The sequence below is a fragment of the Macrotis lagotis genome, chromosome X (assembly GCF_037893015.1).
Source record: "Macrotis lagotis isolate mMagLag1 chromosome X, bilby.v1.9.chrom.fasta, whole genome shotgun sequence".
Classification (NCBI taxonomy): Eukaryota; Metazoa; Chordata; class Mammalia; order Peramelemorphia; family Peramelidae; genus Macrotis; species Macrotis lagotis.
In genome coordinates, this window is record NC_133666.1 from 502,789,668 (window position 1) to 502,803,478 (window position 13,811).

Below are 13,811 nucleotides of genomic sequence, written 5' to 3' on the forward strand. Positions count from 1 at the left end.
TAGTAGACTGGCCACTTGCATATAAACTCCTTTGCTACTGCAATAGATGAAACAAAGAAAAATACAAAGTGACCTCAATCCTATGCAGCCACCTTCCAGTTCTGCAATAATAGGGGCAGAGGGGCAGAAGAGGGACAGAGGATGCAAAGGATCACACATTTTTAAAATGATCTGTAAATATTAACTTGGTTGTTGAGAATCTTATCCAATGACTAATAACAGACATAATAGTGAAAGAAGTAAATCATAACAATTTTGACCTTAATATAAATGAACACCCCAACTTAATGAATAGATGGCTCAGAGGAACTTTTTTGGAGAGGAAAAATGCAGGAATTGACAGAGTTGATTTTGTCATGGCTGCAAATGCAACAATAAACAGTTATTTCACAGAACATTTGATCATCTCTTATTATAGTGCTGATGATGACAATTTGTAAAAAAGACTACCATGAAGATAATTGTGATTTATATTCCAACATCTGTGGCAGAAGATAAGAAGATAGAGAAATTTTGTGAAGAACTTTGTGCATTCACTGAGTTAATCTCATCATTGCAGTGGGGTTGGGAGGGGGGGTAGAGAGGGGAGTTCTCTTTGACCTTCTGGGAAGACTCTCCATATATCACCAGGAAAGCCTTCATTATAGCATACCATGCTGCATGATTGGCAATGTAATCACTTCATCCTCCATACCTGCATTACCTTTCCCTAATTTCAATGGCAATATGAATCATGTCATTTCAAACCAACCAAAAATGTTGGAGTCTAGCCTTACCTCAGGTGAGTCTTTTACTTCAGGTTCAATAATGGAACAAGATGAGATACAGACAATCTTGAAAGTTAATCGAAGGAATGCTATACATTTCCATAATATGGAAAAGATACTCAGCAAGGATACAGCATTGGTTCAATTAGGCAGTCTATCACCTCCATACAGAAGCCAGCAGAGTATGATGATGTATATGGCAAGCTGACATTTGCCAAGTCTGAGGGGCACAAATATCTTATAGTCTGACTTCTTTTATGCCCTTAGTCATCTAAGAAGTCACATAAATAACTAACTGACTTAGCACTCACAACTTCCTTGCCTCTTAGGGGGAAAAAACAAAAGAAAAGAAAAATTAGCCTAGGCAAGCAGGAATCTAGTAGATATTGCTCCTACCACATACAGACCAATACATAAGAAATGGCTGCTAGCCATTGCTGGTCTTGAGTCTAGTTTATCACGGTTTTATATCTGTCAATGAGCCCGATATCTGACATTATGATGCAGCTCAAGACCAGACAATGGCATTAAAAACCACAAATGTATGACTATGGAATGAAGCAAAAAAGGGAAACAACAGTATCATTGAAGTTGTGGAGCAATTATAACAAGTGGGGTGATATCTTCCAGTACCATCAGTACAAACACATCTGAACCACCAAGTCCAGGAGATTCTGATATTGATATAAACACAGTATCATTTATAATATTCCAATTATCAGGAGGCAGAATGAAGATGAATTTTTAGACAAAGGATAACAGATTTCCAAGGACAATCAAAACAGAAGTAAGAGCAAAGCTCTAACTCCACTATATACTTTATTTTTTTACATGACAAGAGTGAAGAGTACAAGATTTGGTGTCAGGAAATTCTGGTTTCAAATACTTTCTATGAGTTTCCTCACTCTGTGATGATGATGGACACATCACCTAACCTCTCTGAGTTTCACTTTTCCTCACTGGTAAAATGGAAATAATAACATCTATAGTATTTACCTTACTGAATTATTACAATTAATAAGTAAGATGATGTAAAGTGTTTTGCAAATTTTTAAGTTATGTAAATGCAAATTATTACTAGTAATGGTAAACATTTGAACCCATAAAACCTTATCTTGGTTTAAAATCAAGTTTTGATACAGGCAACTCAAACTAACACCCTGCCTCAGAACTTAACAGAGGTAGTATGTGACCTCAAGGGGAGGCATGGTTTATTGGATAGAGGAGCTGGATCTGGAGACAGGAAGATCTGAATTCAGATTCAGTCTCAGATACTTCCTAACTATGTGACCCTGAGAGCAAATCACTTAATCTCTGGGGGCCTCAGTTTCCTCATCTGCAAAATGAGAATAAATAATAGCACCTTTATTCCAGAGTTATTGTCAGGGTCAAATGAGATGATATTTGTAAATATAGTGTCCAGCACATAGTAGTCACTAGATGAATACTATCTATCATTATTTTTATTTACTTTCAGTTTTTTTTAGGTTTTTTTTTTTTTTTTTGCAAGGCAAATGGGGTTAAGTGGCTTGCCCAAAGCCACACAGCTAGGTAATTATTAAGTGTCTAAGGCTGGATTTGAACTCAGGTACTCCTGACTCCAGGGCCAGTGCTCTATCCTAAGCCACCTAGCCACCCCTCTAGCTATCATTATTAACCAAAGTCTTGAGAATAGCAGCATCCCTTAATCCCATAGTAAACCCCAACTCATCAGCTAAGGAAGCAGTTCCTATAGAGGAAGGGCTAACTATGCCTATCTTGATCATCTACAACCTGCAGGTCAGGCAGTCATTTTAGTTGAAAATACTTTCAGGAAATCACAGGAGTTAGTCCTTCAAAAAGTATTTATTAAGCATCAAATAAACAAAGAAAGGCAAAAGGGTAACCCCTGCTCTCAAGGAACTCACAATCTAATAATAGAAGAAGCTGAAAGGGGTAAGGGAGAGGGTACTGATCCCAAAGCATTAAGAAATTCTTGAGGGGCAACTCCTTAAATGGAAGATCTGAGGGGAGTTCTCCATTAGAGTGCCCCAAAGGCAGGGAAACTGAGGTAGCAATGAATTTATGATTGTGAAAGATAATGAGTTTCTGGAGATCCTTATGAAATCCAGGAATGCATATATAGATTTCTAATAAGTATTTGAAGATGTAAGTCTAGAGGTTAGGAGAGAGGTAAGGGTTGGATAAAGATAGATGAGAATTATCAGCATGGAGATGATAATTGAAAATGTGGGAGCTGAGGTACAGTCAAGATAATGAACTGAGAGAAACCGTTTTGCCCAAGTAAGGAAATATTACAATATATACCTAGGGTTTTCTTGTAAGTCTCTGACATAGGGTTGAAGGTAGAAGATAAAGATAGATTATTTCACTCCATGAAAATAGTAGCAATAATAATCCTCCACAACAACCCAGACATTTCGTCAGACTGAATTCTGATCAAGGAAATCAAGAAAAAGTCCCACTGAGTAATTTTTTTTTCATCCTAGGGATTGCTTAGGAAGATAGTGATATCTGCAGATAATGTGATGGACTTGGACAGAAGCAAAAAGTTCTGTCCCTGCCAGTGATATTCCAATACTCAGAGATGATAAAGCAACTAAGCATGAAAACTGGGAAAGGAGGCACTGAGACAGGAGGAGGTCTTGAACTGTTATTAGGAGTATGATTGAGTATCTTCTGGCAGTTCTGTTGCCTATTAGGTGATTACTCCTAACTGGATATAGGTACAGCTATGGATAGGGTTATAGCTAGAGATATATACATATGTATAAATGTATACATGACACATACATATATACATATTAATTGTATGTTTATAGTTTAGCAATGCATTAAAATACCAGTTTAAATATGTATCAATTTACATAATTTTATATATAAAATTTATAAATAGATACTGAATATATGTATATGATATATATGTGTGCCTGTCTGCATGTGGCTATACACACACACACACACACACACACACACACACACACACACAAATAGAGGTTAGACACATTATCCCAAGTTCTCAGAAAGAGATCCAATCACCTTCTCCATTCCAAGATGTATAGTCACTGTCCCTGCTTGAAACCCTTCTCTAACCCCTACCCCAGTCCCACACAAATGAAATGTTAAAGTGCTGTATAAATGTCAGATGCAATAATTATTATTGCTATTATTTTCATGGAGTGAAATAATCTATCTTTATCTTCTACCTGCAACCCTATGTCAGAGACTTACAAGAAAACCCTAGGTATACATTGGAAGCTTTTCTTACTTATCTAGACCATAGAAATATAAGGAAATGTCTGCATTATAATCTTTACTTTCTAGAGATAGCTCCCTTTCTGCAAACATGCAGTTCACCATATTCAATAGATTTATGATTTTATTAATTTGGGTACACCCTCTAATCTTGCAAATTACAACCCACCTGTGCCTTTTTTTTTAAATCCAATACAAGTCTTATATTTCCTCTAATTCCTCCATACAGAGAAGAGTGGAGGCCAGAGAAGGGATTTGGGGATCTGATAAATCCCAAGAACTGTGTGCAAGCCACAAGACAATAAGCCATCATTCCTCTTCCCCCTGCTTTTTTATTATTTTAGTTTAGTTTTTTATTCAACATGATACAAAAGAAATTCCTCATCTGACTCTCAGAATTTTCTTTTTTTTTTTGCCTTCTATTTCTTCAGTTCTTTAGCAAGTGTGCCTTGCAGGGATAGCACCAGCTTCTGGGGTGTGTCTACCATTTCCTGTATTGTGAGTGAGACTTCTTTTGTTTATACTGGAATTGATCTTTGCAAATAAAACTGGTCAGAATGGTCCAACATTTATATCTAGTGTTTAAATGAGTGTACTACTTTTATTCTGTGTGGCCATGCCCTAATCATTGTGAAAAGTAGAGTAGATGAGGGTGAGTTTGGAAGTAGTCATTTCATGAACTAGGCATGTGTTGCATGTATCTCATTCTCTTAGTGATAATGATGATGATGTTTGTCCTTCTTTCTCAAAGACATCAGGGTGGTCATGCTATGACAAACAAGTGAATTGGATTTGAGTAAGGGGGTTTTATGCTAAGTCACCATTTTCTTCCCCAGAGAGTGACCAACTGTGAATGAGATTGCCTGGAGATTGTCTGGATGTGAGGTAATCAGGGTTATTTGCCCAAGGTCACACACACACACACACACACACACACACACACACACACAGCTAATAAGTGTCTAAGGTCAAATTTGAATTCAAGTCCTTCTGACACCAGGACTAGTGCTCTATCCATTGTACCATATAGCTTCCCAATCTCTCTTGTAATATGGGATGGAGGATTCTTCCTCTCATCCTCTTCAGAGCAAGATATTATTCTTTTGGGCAATAAGGGCTCTTTAAATTGACTGTTAATCAGGAATTCCATAAATATGCTAATGAGGTAACCACTATCTCTCAAGTACTCTTTTTCCTGCTGGCCTTGAGGAATAAGGATATTTTCTGACCTTCTGGAGGTGGGGTGAGGTGAGGATTAGATACTCTTCTTTTACCCATCTCCCCAGGTTGCTCAGTCATCTTCTAACTTATACATGCATACACACACATTTCTCTTGGTGAAAGCTTTATGAATTTGAAACATTAAGGAGCTCTTGAGCTCAATGGGAACTGACTTGGCAGTAGAATGACTTTATTGCATTGGAGAAAATGATAGCAGGAAGAAGAGCTCAAACTTTAGCAAGATCTGTAGGACTCTACTGAGCCATCCTGGGAGGCAGTTCCTGACACCACCAACTATGATGGACCAGCCAGGAGCAGTAACATTCTGGCTACAGCACCCAGCCCCAGTATAAGAGGATAGAGTCAGACCCCAGCAGAGCAAGACTACTGTGTTCCTGCCTAACCTGAGGGCAGCAGTGTCCCAGGCCTGTGCCAGTCCTCTGCATAATGGTGTGCGTCAGGCTAGGAAAATGGGAATGTTCAGGTCATGTTCAGGCCTAGTAATGTAGTGCAACAGAGGTCAGGCCTATGGCAATCCTGTGAGTCAGGATGGCATTGGGTGGGGGGGGGGGGAAGGGAGGAAGGCCGTGGTTGTTCCAGCTCAGAGAACAAAAGACCTAGCCCCAGTTATTATTCAACACAGCATTTGTGATTTTCTAATATGCTGTCTTCAGTGATCCCTTTCTATTTGAATTCTACATTTAGTAAATGACCTTAAAACTTTACCATAAAGGGGAATTTTAAATCAATTCTCCAGCTTTGCCTAAAGCCTTTTAACTGAAAAGTTTCTGCAATCATTACTACCTTTATTACCTTTTTACTACCTTTACTACCTTCCATATGTGTGTGAATGGCAGCCAATTCTATGGAATTAGAACTGAATTGATATAAAAGTCTAATTCTAGAAGAAACATTTTAGTTTGAAGGGAAGTGAGGAGAGATCTTGCAGCTGGTAAAAGCCTAAACCAATCCTACAAGAAACTTTGATTGTTAATTTTAAATAAAATTTTGTTAAAGATGGCACCTATCAAGAAAAACATCCACATACTGAAATAAGGCCCTCCTCCCATAAAAAATTTTTTAAACAAAATTTTAAAATTAATTTAAAAATTTTAAATATAAGTTACAGTTTAGTTTATTTTTAAATGTTTAAATGCATGTATAAACTTTAAAAATCTAGTGTATTTCCTTGTTTTTTTCAAAACAGTGCTTGCCTCTGGCATCAAGGATATTCAACATAGAGGCAAAGTTAAAGATTCCCTAAGGACAATGAAGACTTCCAAATACTCCTTTTTGGGATTTTGATGGTTGCATCAAGCTTTTGAATATTGTAGAGACTCATGAAAAACAGTTAGACAAATCATCAACAAAGTAAAAAACAAGTGAAAAATGTCTTTTTCCTGGAATGTTCTACTTTTTCATTTTTCAACTCCTCATTTTCCTGGTTTCTTTGAAGAATCAATTCAAATCTCATCTTTTGCAGGAGGCCTCTCTTGTTCTATTTCTCTAAGTTTACCTGCCATTTACAAAAATATACTTTGTACATATAATTATTGTCTCACTGATTAGAGTGTGATCTCTTTACGGACAGGGACCAAGTTTTTGTCTTTCTAGCTATAGAACTTTTCACAATGGCTGGCACTTAATAAACAATTGTAGCTTCACAGACTCCTGACAAAGAAATGATAGACCCAGCATGCAAAAACGCCACTTCTGATCATGCACATGTATGTTGAAGCAACTAGATGGAATAGTGGTCATGCTGGCCTTGCTGTCAGGAAGACTTGAGTTCAAATTCTTCCTCTGATACTTAGCTTGAGGACTTCAGGCAAGTTATTGACATTTATTATATGAACTTTCTAATCTGTAAGACAGACATAATAGCATTGACCTCAGAAGGCTGTTATAGGGAGCAGTTAGGTGGTACAATGGGTGGAACTCTGGTCCTGGAGCTCAGGATGACCTGAGTTCAAATCCAACCTCAGAAACATAATAAGTGTCTAGCTGTGTGACCTTGGGCAAGTCACTTAAACCCCATTGCCTTAAATTTAAAAAAAAAAGTCTTAAAAGAAAGTTGTTGTGAGCATCAAATGAAATTATGTATATGTGTGTGTGTGTGTGTGTGTGTAAAGATAGAAATAAAAATAATACTTTGTGAATGTTAAAGTGTTATATAAAGAATGGCTATTGGGGGCAGCTAGGTGGCACAGTGGATAAAGCACCGGCCCTGAAGTCAGGAGTACCTGAGTTCAAATCTGGTCTCAGACACTTAATAATTACCTAGCTGTGTGGCCTTGGGCAGGCCACTTAACCCCATTTTCCTTGTAAAAAAAAAACCTAAAAAAAAAGAATGGCTATTGTTAGTTTTTACAAGGAATTGTTTTCCCCCTTAACTGTGTGGGAATGGGAAGGAAAGAAATACTACTCTGACTATGTCAGCTACTGTACTAAGTGCTTTATAAAGATCTCATGTAATCCTTACAACATGAAGAAAGGGAAGGAAGGAAGGAAGGAAGGAAGGAAGGAAGGAAGGAAGGAAAAGGGAGGGAAGGAAGGAAAGAAGGAAGGAGAAAAGGAAGGAAATAGAGAAGGAAAGGAGGGGGAGGGAGGAGAGAGAGAGAGAGGCAAGGGAGGAAGGATGGAAGAAAAAGGAAGAAATGGAAGGAGTAAAGAAAAGAAAAAAGAGGGAGAAAGAAACACAGGGCAGAAAGGGAAAGAGAGAAGAATCAGTGAAATTTGGGGGGAAATGCATCATAAAAGTCAGCAAAAGGAAGACCATAAAGGTTTATAAGATAAACAGAATAAATCTGAACATTAAATGTTGAATTTACTATTTGGAAAGAAAAGCAAAATGTACAAAATAAAAGTTCTCCTTTTTTCTATTCTTTAATGCATATAGGTCTGTTTTATTTGGCATTTGTCAAATTCATAATTTTAAAAAATACCAAACAAAATTAACTACAAAAATGTAGTGAAGAATTTAATCAAAATAATATATTAGTCATTTAGTGAGGAAAAGTAATAAATAATTCTTATGTTCTACTGGTATATTTTTATATGAAGAAAAGTAAAGAATACCTCCCAGCTCTTTGGGACTCCTAAATATAAAATTCTTAGTGTCTACCAAGGAAGATTATAAACTAAAGAATTTGCACTTAAATCCAGAGGCCAAAATAAACTAATGAATCAAAGCTTACTTAAAAAATAAATGTAGCAAGGGAATTCTGGGCAAGTTCTAAAATCTCTAAAATCTCCTGATCTTTCCCCATGAAACAAACCTCTTAACAGAAATCTTATCAACAAAACCCAGAAAGAAAAACCAAGAGAATGAACATCTCATTACATTAAGAGGTACAAAAGACCTATGGTAAGAGAGGGGAAGAAGGGTAAAGGTGAGAAACACCTAAATCTCTCTGTCATCAGACTTGGCTTAAAGTTAACTTACACACTCAGTTAACTTAAAAAAGTCTTACCTTTCAAGTATTAAAAGGGGACAAGGGGAGGGGGGGGAGGAGACAGGGAGGGGGAGAAAAAGGGAAACTAACAGAAGGAAGGGAAGAGAAAAGGGAAAAAGGGAAAGGGGAAAGAAAGGGGAGGGGATCAATATAGGAGGGAAAACACACTGAAGGGGTGGTATTCAGAAACAAAATGCTGGGGAATATGGATAAAGGGAGAAAAAAGGGGAAAATACAAACAGAGGGAAGATAGCATGGAGGGCAATATAGAGTTAGTAATTATAACTTTGATTGTGAATGGGATGAACTCTCCCTTAAAACATAAACAAATAGCAGAGTGGATTAAAAACCAGAATCCTACAATATGCTGCTAACAAGAAATTCATTTGAAGAAGAGAGATGTATAAAGAGTAAAGGTGGGGTGGCTAGGTGGCACAGTGAATAGAGCACCAGCCTTGGAGTCAGGAGTACCTAGGTTCAAATCTGACCTCAGACACCTAATAATTACCTAGCCGTGTGGCCTTGGGCAAGCCACTTAACCCCATTGCCTTGAAAAATCTAAAAAAAAAAGGTAAAAAGTTGGAGCAAAAGATATTTTGCTTTAGCTGAAGTGAAAAAAGCAGGGGTAGCAATCCTTATCTCAGACAAAGGAGCTGCAAAAATAGATATTGTTAAAAGAAATAAGGAAGGAAAATATATACTCCTAAAAGGTACCATAGACAATAAAGTGATTTCAATACGGAATAAGTATGCACCCAATGAGATAGCATCCAAACACTTAGAGGAGAAGCTGAAAGAACTACAGCAAAACTCTACTAGTGGGAGACCTCAACTTCCCACTCTCAGATTTAGATAAATCAAATCATAAAATAAACAAGAAAGAAGTTAAGGAGGTAAATAGATTGTTAGAAAACCTAGATATGATAGACTTATGGAGGAAACTTAATGGGGATAGAAAGGAATATACCTTTTACTTTGCAGTACATGGCACTTATACAAAAATTGACCATGTATTGGGCATTAAAAACCTAATAATAAATTGTAGAAAGGCAGAAATAGTGAATACATCTTTCTCAGATCACAATGCAATAAAAATCACATGTAATATTGGGCCAAGAAGATATAGACCCAGAACTAATTGGAAACTGAATAACCTCATTTTAAAGAATGAGTATATCAAACAACAAATTATAGAAAGAATTAATTATTTTTATCCTAGATAATGACAATAAGGAAACAACATACCAAAACCTATGGGATTCACTCAAAGTGGCTGACAGGGGATATATTACATGAATAAATTAGAGAAAGAGGAAATCAATGAACTAAATATGCAACTAAAACAATTAGAGAAAGAACAAATTAAAACCCCCAATTAAATACCAAATTAGAAATTCTAAAAAAATTATTGAATTAATAAAACTAAGAGTTGATTTTATGAAAAAAAAAAACAATAAAATTGATCTGGTCAATTTGATTAAAAAAAGAGAGAAGAAAACCAAATTGCTAATATTATAAATGAAAAAGGTGAACTCACCACCAATGAGGAGGAAATTAAAGTAATAATTTGGAATTATTTTGCCCAAGTCTATGCCAATAAATTTGACAATCTAAGTGAAATGGATGAATATTTACAAAAATATAAGTTGCCCAGGTTAATTGAAGAGGAGATAAAATACTTAAACAACCCTATCTCAAAAAAAGAAATTCAACAAGCCATCATTGAACTCCCTAAGAAAAAATCTCCAGGACCAGATGGATTCACAAGTGAATTCTACTAAACATTTAAGGAACAATTGGTTCCAATTCTATATAAACTCTTTGGAAAAATAGAAGACGGAACTCTAACTCTTTCTATGACACCAATATAGTGCTGATACCTAAACCAGGAAGAGTTAAAACAGAGAAAGAAAATTATAGATCTATCTCCCTGATGAATATAGATGCAAAAATCTTAAATAAAATCTTAGCAAAATGATTACAACAAGTTATAACTAGGATAATACATTTTGACCAAGTAGGATTTATCCCAGGAATGCAGGGTTGGTTCAATATTAGGAAAATTGTTAGTATAATTAATTATATCAACAACAAGCCTATCAGAAATTATATGATTATATCAATAGATGCTGAAAAAGCTTTTGACAAAATACAGTATCCATTCCTGCTAAAAACACAAGAGATTGTAGGAATAAATGGACTCTTCCTTAGAATAATAAGCAGTATCTATATGAAACCATCAACAAGCATTATATTCAATGAGGAGAGGCTAAAGGCATTCCCAAAAAGATCAGGGTGAAACAAAGATGTCCATTATCACCACTACTATTCAATACCGCATTAGAAATGTTAGCTTCAGGGTGGCTAGGTGGCTTAGTGGATAGAGCACCAGCCCTGGAGTCAGGAGTACCTGAGTTTAAATCTGACCTCAGACACTTAATAATTACCTTTCTGTGTGGCCTTGGGCAAGCCACTTAACCCCATTTGCCTTGCAAAAACCTAAAAAAAGTTAACTTCAGCAATTAGAGAAAAAAAAGAAATTGAAGGAATTAGAATTGGGAAGGAAGAGACAAAACTACTAGAAACAATTAGCAATTTTAGCAAAGTTGCAGGATATAAAATAAGCCCTCATAAATCCTCAGCTTTTCTATATATGACTAGCAAGATACAGAAGGAAGAACTAGAAAGAGAAATCCCAGTCAAAGTAACCTCAGACAATATAAAATACCTATGAATCTATTTTCCAAGGCAGACTCAGAAACTTTTTGAAAATAATTACAAAACACTTCTCACACAAGTTAAATCAGATTTAAATAACAGGACAAACATCAACTGCTCATGGATAGGTAGAGCTAATATAATAAAAATGACAATTCTACCAAAACTAAACTACCTGTTTAGTGCCCTACCAATCAAAATTCCAAAAAAGTGTTTTAATGTGCTAGAAAAAGTTATAAGTAAATTCATATGGAGAAATAAAAAGTCCAGGGATTCAATGAAAAAAAGTACAAAAGAGGGGGCTTAGCCTTACCTGATCTAAAATTATAATTTAAAGCATCAGTCACCAAAACTTTCTGGTCTTGGCTAAGAAATAGAGTGGTGGACTAGTGGAATAGATTAGGTGCAATAGCAGGAAATGATTATAGTAATCTGCTGTTTGATAAACCCAAAAAGTCCAGCTATTGGGATAAAAATTCTCTCTTTCAATAAAAAATTCTGGGGAAATTGGAAGCTAGTACGGAAGAAACTTAGATTAGACCAACACCTCACACCAAGATAAGCTCCAAATGCATACAAGAAATACTACAAGCAAATTAGAAGATCAAGGACCTCTCAGTTCTATGGAAAGGGAAGCAGTTTATGACTAAATAAGAGATGGAGAACATTATTAAAAACAAACTAAATGATGTTGATTACATTAAATTAAAAGGCTTTTGCACAGAAAAAGCCATTGTAACTAAGATCAAAGGAAATGCAGTAAACTGGGAAACAATCTTTACAACTAATGTTTCTGACAAAGGGCTCATTTCTAAAATATACAGAGAACTGAGTCAAACTTTAAAAAAAAACCCATTCCTGAATTGACAAATGGTCAAAGAATAATGCAAAGGCAATTTACTGATGAGGAGATCAAAGCATTCATAGTCATGTGGAAAATTGCTCTAAATCATTACTTATTAGAGAAATGCAAATTAAAGCTTCTTTGAAGTACCACTTCACACCTCTCAGACTGGCCAATATGACCAGAAAGGACAATTATCATTGTTGGAAGGGTTATGGGAAATCAGGGGCACTATTACATTGTTTGTGGAGCTGTGAACTCATTCAAACTTTCTGTAGAGCAATTTGGAACTATGCCCAAAGGGCAACAAAAATGTGCATACCCTTTGATCCAGCAATACCACTATTGGGTCTATACCCTGAAGAGATGATGAAAAGGGGTAAAAACATCACTTGTACAAAAATATTCATAGCAATCCTGTTTGTGGTGGCAAAGAATTGGAAATCAAGTAAATGTCCTTCAATTGGGGAATGGCTTAGCAAACTGTGGTTTATGTATGTCATGGAACCTTATTGTTCTATTAGAAACCAGGAGGGATAGGAATTCAGGGAAGCCTGGAGGGATTTGCCTGAACTGATGCTGAGTGAGATGAACAGAACTAGAAAAGCACTGTATGCTCTAACAGCAACATGGGGGTGATGATCAACCTTGATGGACTTGCTTATTCCATCAGGGACAATTTGGGGCTGTCTGCAATGGAGAATACCATCTGTATCCAGAGAAGAACTGCGGAGTTTGAACAAAGACCAAGGACTATTACCTTTAATTTAGGGGAAAAAATCTGATATCTTATTGTCTGATCTTGCTATCTCTTATACTTTACGTTTCTTCCTTAAGGATATGATTTCTCCCTCATCACATTCAATTTGGATCAATGTATACCATGGAAACAATGTAAAGACTGGCAAATTACCTTCTGTGGGGGGTGGGGAGAGGAAAGTAAGATTAGCGGAAAAATTGTAAAACTCAAAATAAATAAAATCTTTAAGTTAAAAAATAAATATAGTGGTTATGCATAGGCAAAAAAGCATTAATAAAATTATCAAGGAGAAAGAGATTGACTAGGGGTAGCTTGGTGGTGCAGTGGATTGAGCACCAGCCCTAGAGTCAGGAGGACCTGAGTTTAAATGTGATCTCAGACACAATAATTACCTAGCTGTGTGACCTTGGGCAAGTCCCTTAACCCCATTATCTTGAAACCCCCCCCCAAAAGAGAAAGAGATTGACTAGCATCATCAAATCAAAGTATAATGGAAAGAATACATTTAGAGTAATTAATATTTATGCAATGTTAGTTTTAATATATAATTATGGGAACATAAGATAGATAATTCATTGTTCAAAGTTCATTGTCCCAAGACAACTATAAAAAGATGAATAATACTTTCTCATCTCAGAGGTGGATCTACTCAGAGCATATGATAGAAACTTTACAGGTATATTTTTGAAACAAGCAGATTTCACTTCTCAAAGCAAAAGAAAAGACTTTTTTGAATGCAACAGAAAGTGGCTATCTCCAAAAATAACATGCAAAAATGATTAAAATCCAAA